The sequence below is a fragment of the Gracilinanus agilis genome, chromosome 2 (assembly GCF_016433145.1).
Source record: "Gracilinanus agilis isolate LMUSP501 chromosome 2, AgileGrace, whole genome shotgun sequence".
NCBI classification, from domain to species: domain Eukaryota; kingdom Metazoa; phylum Chordata; class Mammalia; order Didelphimorphia; family Didelphidae; genus Gracilinanus; species Gracilinanus agilis.
In genome coordinates this window covers 669,165,009-669,174,098 of record NC_058131.1, presented here as the reverse complement: position 1 = coordinate 669,174,098, position 9,090 = coordinate 669,165,009, and the positions used below count along the sequence as shown (strand labels likewise).

The 9,090-nt window shown below is 41.0% G+C and overlaps 1 pseudogene; it reads right to left on the bottom strand.

Moving 5' to 3' along the window:
* The window catches only part of LOC123234333, a 15,878-nt pseudogene that overhangs the window by 3,082 nt on the left and 3,706 nt on the right, over positions 1-9,090 (bottom strand).

Genomic DNA, 9,090 nt, shown 5'->3' with positions numbered 1-9,090 from the left:
TTTCTTTCTTTCTTTCTTTCTTTCTTTCTTTCTTTCTTTCTTTCTTTCTTTCTTTCTTTCTTTCTTTCTTTCTTTCTTTCTTTCTTTCTTTCTTTCTTCTTTCCCATAACTTATGTCTTAGAATCAAGATTGTGCATTGGTACCAAGGCAGGAGAACAGTAACGGCTAGGCAATGAAGGCTAAATGACTTGCTCAGAGAACTGTGTGAGGCCACATTTGAACCCAAGGTTTTCCATCTCTAAGCCTGACTGACTCTCAATTCACTGAGCCACCTAGTTGCCTCCTCCACCTTTTCTTTCTAAATTTTTCCTCTTGGGTTTCTTTTCATAGACTGGATTCTCTCACAAACCAACATGTGCTTTCTTGTATATCTCCATTGTGCCAGAAATTAGTTTGTTCTTACTGTACTATGAGAATGGTTTTTTATGGGCATCTTCATCTTCTTCCATTAGATAACACATAAACCCCACAACATTCTGGCCCATGATGTGCTTATAATGTACTTCACCAATGAATTCTTTGCTTTCTGAATCGTAACCAAGGGAATGTTACTCTAAAGAAGAGATGAACCATCATTCACAACTCCAGTCCAAAAGACTACTCCCAGTGGTAGTGCTGCCAAGACCTGCATCTAGATAGCACATAAAAGTGCTAGACTGACCATCAAAATTTTTTTCACTGCATTCATCTCCAGTCTCTTCCACCTGGCATTTATGTATCTTGTTCATACTTAATCTGTTGAGAAGCATGAAGGCTAGGAGCAGACCATTACAGTAAGCAGCAGCATCATTCATCAGGTCAACCTTCACATCATACTTTGTTGATTCAGCAGATCTATCTAAATATCTATCTGTCTATTTATCCATCCATCCATTTATCTCTATCCATATACATATTTTATACATACATATATAAATGTATGTATAACTCCTGGGCCAAGGACGGTCCCTAGCCCGGATGAAAAAAGGAGGAGGGTTGGGCGTGGGGCTAGCAACCCCACCCTGTAAAAAAAAAACTGCATCTGCTAAAGAAACTGCAACCTAAAGTAGGGGCAGCTGGGCTAGCTCAGTGGATTGAGAGCCAGGTCTAGAGATGAAAGGTCCTAGGTTCAAGTCTGGGCTCAGACACTTCCCAGCTGGGTGACCCTGAGCGACTGTGAGTCCCATTGCCTACTGGTTGTGGCCCTATGCTCCTAGAATGGAGTCCCAGGATTAAAATATATATATATATGTACACGCATATGTTTACATACATGTAACATGCAAGTATAATATAGACACATGTCTCTATCTATATCTTGAACATATATTCTGAATGGACAATGGACTGGACTCAAAACTGAATAGGAGAGCTGCCTGGATTCCTTCTGGGAAATTGTACAGTTCTTTTAAGTATCTTCAAGCTTTATCATGGGAGAATGGTGGAGCATATTATGGCATATGAATATAATGGAATAATATCATTATGCCATCAGAAGTGATGAAAGATATGGCTTACAACCTGGAAAGACTCGTATGAATTGATACCAAGTGAAGTAAACAGAATCAAGGAACAATTTATAAAACAACGACAGTGTAAAAATAAATACCTGGATGATGTCCAGAAGAAGGCAGTCCAGATAGGTAAAGGTGGAGAGATCATGAGAACCAGTTGAAGGAGCTGGAGAAGAGAAAAGATAATAATGGCTCTCAGTCAGGTGGTTCAGTAGATCAGGCAGGAGGCTTGGAGTCAGGAAGATTTGAGTTCAAATCTAGCCTTAGACCCTTACTCGCTATGTGACCCTAACTAAGCTACTTAACCTATGATTGACTCAGTTTCCTCATCTGTAAAATAGAGATAATAATAACTCCTACCTCCCAGGGTTTTTGTGATGATCAAACCAGGTAATCATTATAAAGTTCTTAGCACTTCAATTGGCATATAGTAAACACTACATAGATGTTAGTTATTATTATCAATTATTTCAAGGATTATCATATCGAATAGGAATAAAATCTGTTTTGCTTGGCTCTTAAGGATGTAATAGGAATAGTTGCTAAAAGTTGAAGGAGACATTTAGGGTAGGAAAAGCTTCCTAACAATTGGAGCTCTCCAAAAATAGAATGAAGGGTTGCAAGGGGTCTTCCAAGAATGGCTGGGCGACCATCAGTAGGCGTGTTGTGCCAGATGGTCTTTTTAGATACTTTCCTATTCAAGTTCTGTAGTTCTCAATTTGACTATATTCCTGGATAGTTACCATTAATGGTGGCCAGTGGTGGATCCATTTTGACTCAGAGGCCAGACTTAGCCCTCAGATGCAATTTATGCTGCCTTTCAGAGATGGCTACAACCAAGTGGATAATTTCCCCTTCGGAAGCTGCTTTTGGGAATGTGTCTTATTAAGTCTTTAGCCTTCCCTTCCATTGTTAAAATACATCATAATGAATCCTTAGTATTTGGTGCATTTCTGACCTTCCTGGTTCTTTTGTGTAACCTCCTCTAAGTCTCCAAGCTGTTATAATGGTCAGGGACACTACCCATGTCCATCTGTATCTCCCACAGTGGGAAAACTATTAGAGGAGCTAATAAAGCAATAAATAAATCAAACTTCCTGGTTCTCACATTCTGCGGCGGCTCATTTGTCTTTAGGGAAAGGGAAAAACCTAAATAAAGTTGCTTTTTTTATATGTATGTTGCTATTGATCAGACAATAAAAATGGTCCCTCTCCCATTAGTACATGATCATGGATGAGTGTGATAGGATCGGCTAATTGTCACCGTGGCAGGCACTAGGACCCGAACCCAGTACAGGGCAGGTAAGGTTCCAAGGGGGGGCAATTGAGGTTGGAGGTGGATGGCATGGGCAGCCTCTGGGCTTCAGGAATCCCAGCAACCTCCAGCTCTTTGTCTGGGATTTCAGATTTCCAGCACCCTTGCGCTCTACATATCATAGAGGGGTTTTAAATGATTTTATAAAAACTGCAAATGTACAAGGTAATTGAATCTTCTGTTTTATTACCCCAAGCTGCCTGGACCTTGCTCAGCCTCCCCCTCACTCATAGAGCTGCTTGAATCAGGTTGGAAATGTTTGTACTGGTAATATATAGGACTTAATTAACCTGGGTTTTTATAGCATTTCCAATGTAAGGTTGAAGCGAACTTCTAGGAAGCTTTAAGAAGGGGGGGGGGGGGGAGACAGTGTGTGTGTGTGTGTGTGTGTGTGTGTGTGTGTGTGTGTGTGTGTCTGTGTGTCTGTGTGTGTGTGTCTGTGTGTCTGTGTGTGTGTCTGTCTGTCTTTGTGTGTCACACTTGGTGTCTTTCCTGTCTGCTACATATCTCTAGTACTTTAATCAGCACTTAATAACCCAGCCAAGGATCCACCATTCCCTCCTAATCACTGGTGGGAGAAAGCCTCAGCCTCTCTCCCTCCCATCCCAGCCCCCAAACCACACTTCTGAGTAGCCAGGGGTGCCCCAGCTAAGCTTCCAAGCCAACTACAGCATATGCTTGTGCCCGACCCATCACTTAGCAAAGGTTAATGTTATTTGCCGTGGTAAGAAGCTGATGAAGTAATGATTAATATACTTGCTGGATGCAGATGTAATTCTCTCATCAAACACAAACAAGTCCTCAGACTGGGCTTGGGCAGTCCTAGGAGACCACTGATTAGACTTTCCCATCAACACTTTCCATTCCCTTCCCCTCCCTTGGCTCCCCCTGAAATTAAAGGGCAACTTTGAGTTCTTCTCTTGACTGGACTCTTCAAAAGAAATCGACAGAGAGGATGTTGATCCACTCCAGAGAAGAGGCTCTGGGTCCTCCATCATATGGACATGAGATGTAACACACAGTGTCCTGATGGGATAGGATGGGACAGGGTGGCCAAAATCACTCCATGCTTTTTAAAAGGGAGCAGTCAATAAAAGCTTCTCACCCACCAAGTAAATGCTTCTTGTGCCATCACCCTGCATCAGCCAGCCCATAAATCCTCCAAAGAAGCTAAGTGGTTACATCACATCTAAACTCTGCTTAATTCTTCGATTTGGAAATAAAAAGCCAGGTGTTAATTGACTCTCTCCTTCTACTCCCTTTGTGCTGCCCCGGCCCCATGATCGCTTTTAGCCTCACAGTTAATAAAAGTTTGGGATCTGACCCCAAGCTTTAGGGCTGGGATTCCAAGGGCAGAGGTAGGGACCAAAGGCCTTCAGCAGCTCTTTCTCTCCAGGTCTAGAGAAAAGGAAGATGACTAGGAGGCAGGCTCCTTCCCTCTTTGCTACTCAAAAGTAGTAGGATAAGGATAAGATGTGTTTTCCATTATAAGGGTGGTACATCCTCTCCTAAACTCTTCCTGTTCTTAGTCTGAGTATTCTAGAGTTCATCATAGATAGAGAATAGAAAGAGAACATCGAGTAAACTGGTCCAACTCTTTCATTTTACAAATGAGGAAACTGAGATACAGAAAGGCCATATGACTTCTCTGGTCACACAAGTGGTAAATGACAGAGCGGAGATTCCATCTCAGATTTCTGATTTCAAATCCAGATCTCTTCCAACTAGAATGAAATCAGGAGATCCTCAGAGAGCCCTGGGTTCCATTCCCTCCCCCTTTCTTCATCTATATATTAAGTTCAGAACCACTTAGACCAGGAGGCAGAGGAGGAAGGGAATAAACATTTATATTGCACCTACTATGCGCTAGGTACTGTGTTAATCGTTGTACAAATATTGTCGCATTTAATCAGGCAGAAATCAGAATCATACAAATGAATTCCTATTCACTGCCTAATACCACTTCTTGTAAAGCTGGTGTTTACTTTCCTGAATAGACATCCTATGAGCCCATTGTCAGCTCCATTCAGCTAACATGGATAAATTCTATGAAATAAATTAATTGCACTTATTTAATTGAATCATTTAATAAATTGCTTGTTTTATTTGTACGGAATGCTGATAATTAATAAATGAAAAATTGTATTAAGTGCTCACTCTGTCCAAAACACAATGCTATGTGCTGGAGGTAAAAACAGAAAAGATGGTTCCTGTCCTCAAAGAGCTTATATTCTAATGACGAAGATATTACATCTAGGAGACTTCAACTATAAGTCAAATGGAAAAATTCCATGGTCCTTAGAGTGCCATGCAAAGCCAATGAGATGGCGAAGCATCATTTCTAATGTCATTTCTACTGATTAAATCACAGCAGTTGCTGATGTTAAACCCTTTGACAATGCCCAGACCTTTGTTAGTGAGAATGTTCTTATCTGAGTCTTTAGTAACTGTGGCTACCGCAGCTGCCAGATCACATCTCCAAAGATGCTTCCCCAGATGATGGCTACAGAGGCTGAGCTGCAAGTAGGACTAGTGGTTTAGGGAAAGGAGTGTCGCCACCACCAGAGCTCTTGTAATTAGTCAGCACTTGGTCTTGGCGGTAGCAAGGAAGATGGACCCTTTCTTCCTGGAGATCGTTTCCCTCACTGATGCCTGCAGGTCCCCAGATAGAAACAAAGCTAGTGGTCTGGTCTATCTCCAAGACTTTTGGGTTTAGTGTCCTGGGCTCTCTCCATTGGGGTAGGAGAGAATGTGATGGGTGAGGTGGTGGTGCTTTGACCTCTCTGCCACATCCTTTTTCTTCCTCAGCATCCCTTGCTGTTTTGGTTAGGGTGGTCCACTGGACCTATAGGTGGCAAATGATAGGCATTTGTGGGGATGGCCAGCCCTTTCTCCTTAGAGGTTATTACCCCTAATGAAGGCTAATGGGCTAGGCTGGATGTAGGGCAAGTGGTCTGCTCATAACCAACTGCTTTTAAATTCAAAGTCCCAGGCTGCTTCCATCAAAGTCTAAGGAGAGTTGGTGGTCAAGGTGGTATTAACAATTTCACTTGCCTGGCAGTATGAACTGCCCCTTATCTGTCCCTCAGAGCATCTTATTGTTGTTCACTTATATCCAACTCTTTGTGACCTCATTTTGAACCCCAAATCTTGGCAAAGAACCTGGAGTGGTTTGACATTTCCTTCTCCAGCTCATTTTCCAGATAAGGAACTACTTGCCCAGCTGGATTTGAACTCATATCTCCATGATTTCAAGCTCACTAGCCACTTCGCCACCTAGTTGCCTACTCAGAGGCAACTACTGCTTTATATAGCAAAGAGTCTACACCTGAAGAGTCACTTTCAATCCAAAGAAAGAGATTCTTTGTCAGAGTCCTTTCTCAAAACTCCTGTGGCCTAGGCATGATGCTACATGGCTTTAGTCTACAATTCCAGGGAAAATATGTGGCAATGGCACAGACCTAAATCACTGGAAAATCCCCAAACTCATTTTACATATATATATGTATATGCATACATATGGTTTTACAAACTGGACTTCAGTCAGGCACACATAAACACCCCCATATCAGAGCCTTGTAAATCAAGTTCAGTATATTGCTTAACACTATTACTTTGTAACCCTAAGTATTCAGCTCCCTGAATGGGCATTCCGCAAGTCCACTCAAACCTCTATTACCTACATTCAGCTAGTATGAATGGATGAATGAATAAATAAATGAAAAAAACATTTATTATTAAGCCCTTATACACACATTCACAGATTTGGCTTTGGAGTCCAGTTGCTTTTTTTTTTTTAGTCAGATTTACCTTTCTCATTATATTTTGCCTCAGTAAAGGAGCTTGCCAATGGATGGGAGTATGGCAGCCTGGGTGGCTCTGGAGGCAGAAGACCTGAGTATAAATCCCACCTATGACTACCTGCTTTGGGATTTTGAACAAAAAGACATTTACCCTTTCCAGACTTTATTTTTCTAATCTGTAAAATGAGTGTGTTGGACCAAAACTTGAAGGGATGGTTGATGTCATCTAGTTCAGATCATTCATTTTATAGATGCTGAAACCGAGTCCTAGAGAAGTTGATTTATTTTCCCAATGTCACACATTGAACCCAGGTCCTCCAAGATCAAATCCTTTACCTGTACCTGAACAGGAACTCCCTCTATAAAATATCCCACCAATGTGCATTTTCATAGGCCACTAGATGGCTTGACAGGCTTGAGTTCTGGGACCCAAAGCCAAGAGGAGTTCAAATCCTCCATTGTTTTTGGCCACATTATTGAGCTCCCAGTAGTACCATTGTCACTAGAAACTCTGGCTCAGGCTTGAGTTGGCTTCCACAATCATTTTCAAGAAATAGCATTTGTCATCATCCCAAGGGGACCTTCTTCCTTTCTTTCTTTCTTTCTTTCTTTCTTTCTTTCTTTCTTTCTTTCTTTCTTTCTTTCTTTCTTTCTTTCTTTCTTTCTTTCTTTCTTTCTTTNTACTCTAGGCAATGGAGGTTGTGACTTGCCCACAGTTACACAGGTAGGAAGTGTCTGAGGCTAGATTTGAACCTAGGACTTCCCATCTCTAGGACTGGCTCTCAATCCATTGAGACACCCAGCTACCCCCATCTTTCTAATAGTATGGAGAGAGTACTCTGAATCTTTTGTGTTAGCCACCTGAAAATACCCCTCTGGTCAGAATACCTCTGTTCTTCTGAATCCAGCTAGGTGGTGAGATAATTAAATAGAGCTCTAGGCTTAGAATCAGGAAGATTTGATTTCAAATGTGACCTCAGACCATAGTTGTGTGATACTTCACACTGCCTCAGTTTCCTCAACTGTAAAATGAGGACAGGATTAGCACCTGATTTCCAGAGTTTTGTGAGAAACAGATGAGATAATATTCATAAAATGCAAATGTATAAATTTGCAATTTTTGTAAGTCAAATATTATGAATTTTTGCAATTCATAAAATTGCAAACTTTAAAGTGCTATGTAAATTCTAGTTGTCCTCATCATCATTATGATCATTATTATTCTTATTCTTTCACTTGAAAATTTCCAGCATGGGGGAGCGCAATCCCTCCTAAGGCAGTCAGTGTACTGTTTGATAGCTCTGTTAGGAAGCTGAGCCTAAATCTCCTTCTTTACATCTTTTATTACTTTGCCTACTGGGGCCAAGGAGAAGAAGGCAAATCCTTCATTCACAGGATAAGACTTCAAATACCTGGTGACAGCTATGAGGTCCTCTCCTCCAATTCTTTCCACCAGTATCCTTTCATCATCTCAGTCATTCTTTTCTGGACACGTTCCAACTTGCCAAGGTCCCACCTAAAATATGGTGCCCGGAACTAAACATGACACTTTGGAGGGGTCTGCCCAGGTGACAGTACCTTAGAGAATATATCCTGTTGCCCTCTCATTTTACACATGAAAATGAGTGTAAGACTCATTGAAGTAGCCAAGATTATAGTTAATTAATGACATAGCCCAAGTCTCATTTCTTCCATAATTCCCTGGTTCACAGTAAGCCTATAATAACTGCTCAGTCCTCTGAATTCTTATAACATTTACATATTTCTATGTTACATTGTATTATTAGTGCATTCTTTTTAAAAAAAACCCTTATATTCCATCTTAGAATTAATACTGTGTATTGGTTCCAAGGCAGAGGAGCAGTAAGAACTAGGCAATGGGGGTTAAGTGACTTGTCCAGGGTCACTCAGCTAGGAAATGCCTGAGGACAGATTTGAACCCAAGACCTCCCATCTCTAGACCTGGCTCTCAATCTAATGAGCCACCTAGATTCTCCTTTAGTTCATCTTTTCATGTATGGATATCCTGCCTTCCCAACTAAAGCATAAGGTCTGAATATGGTAAGTAGAGAGCTATCAAGACAAGAGCTTTGGATTCAAAGCTAGAGAATTTGGATTTAAATCCTGACGCTGCTGTTTACTGCCTTTCTTTAAATAGGTTTAGTGCTATAATTGTTAGTTTATTGGACTTGGAATCAGAAAGACCTGAGTTCAACTCCTGCCATATGCAATTAGTATCTATGTGCCCTAATCTGCAAAATGAGCATAATAATAGCATTCTGATACATGTATAACCCATTAGAATTGCTTGTCAGCTCTAGGAGTGGAGAGGGAAGAGGGGAGGGAAAGAAAATGAATCTTGTAACCACGGGGAAATATTTTCAATTAATTAATTAATTAAAAATAATAATAGCATTCTACTTCACAGAGTTTTTCTGAGGATCAAAGTGCTAGTAGTAGTAGTAGTAGTAGTAGTAGT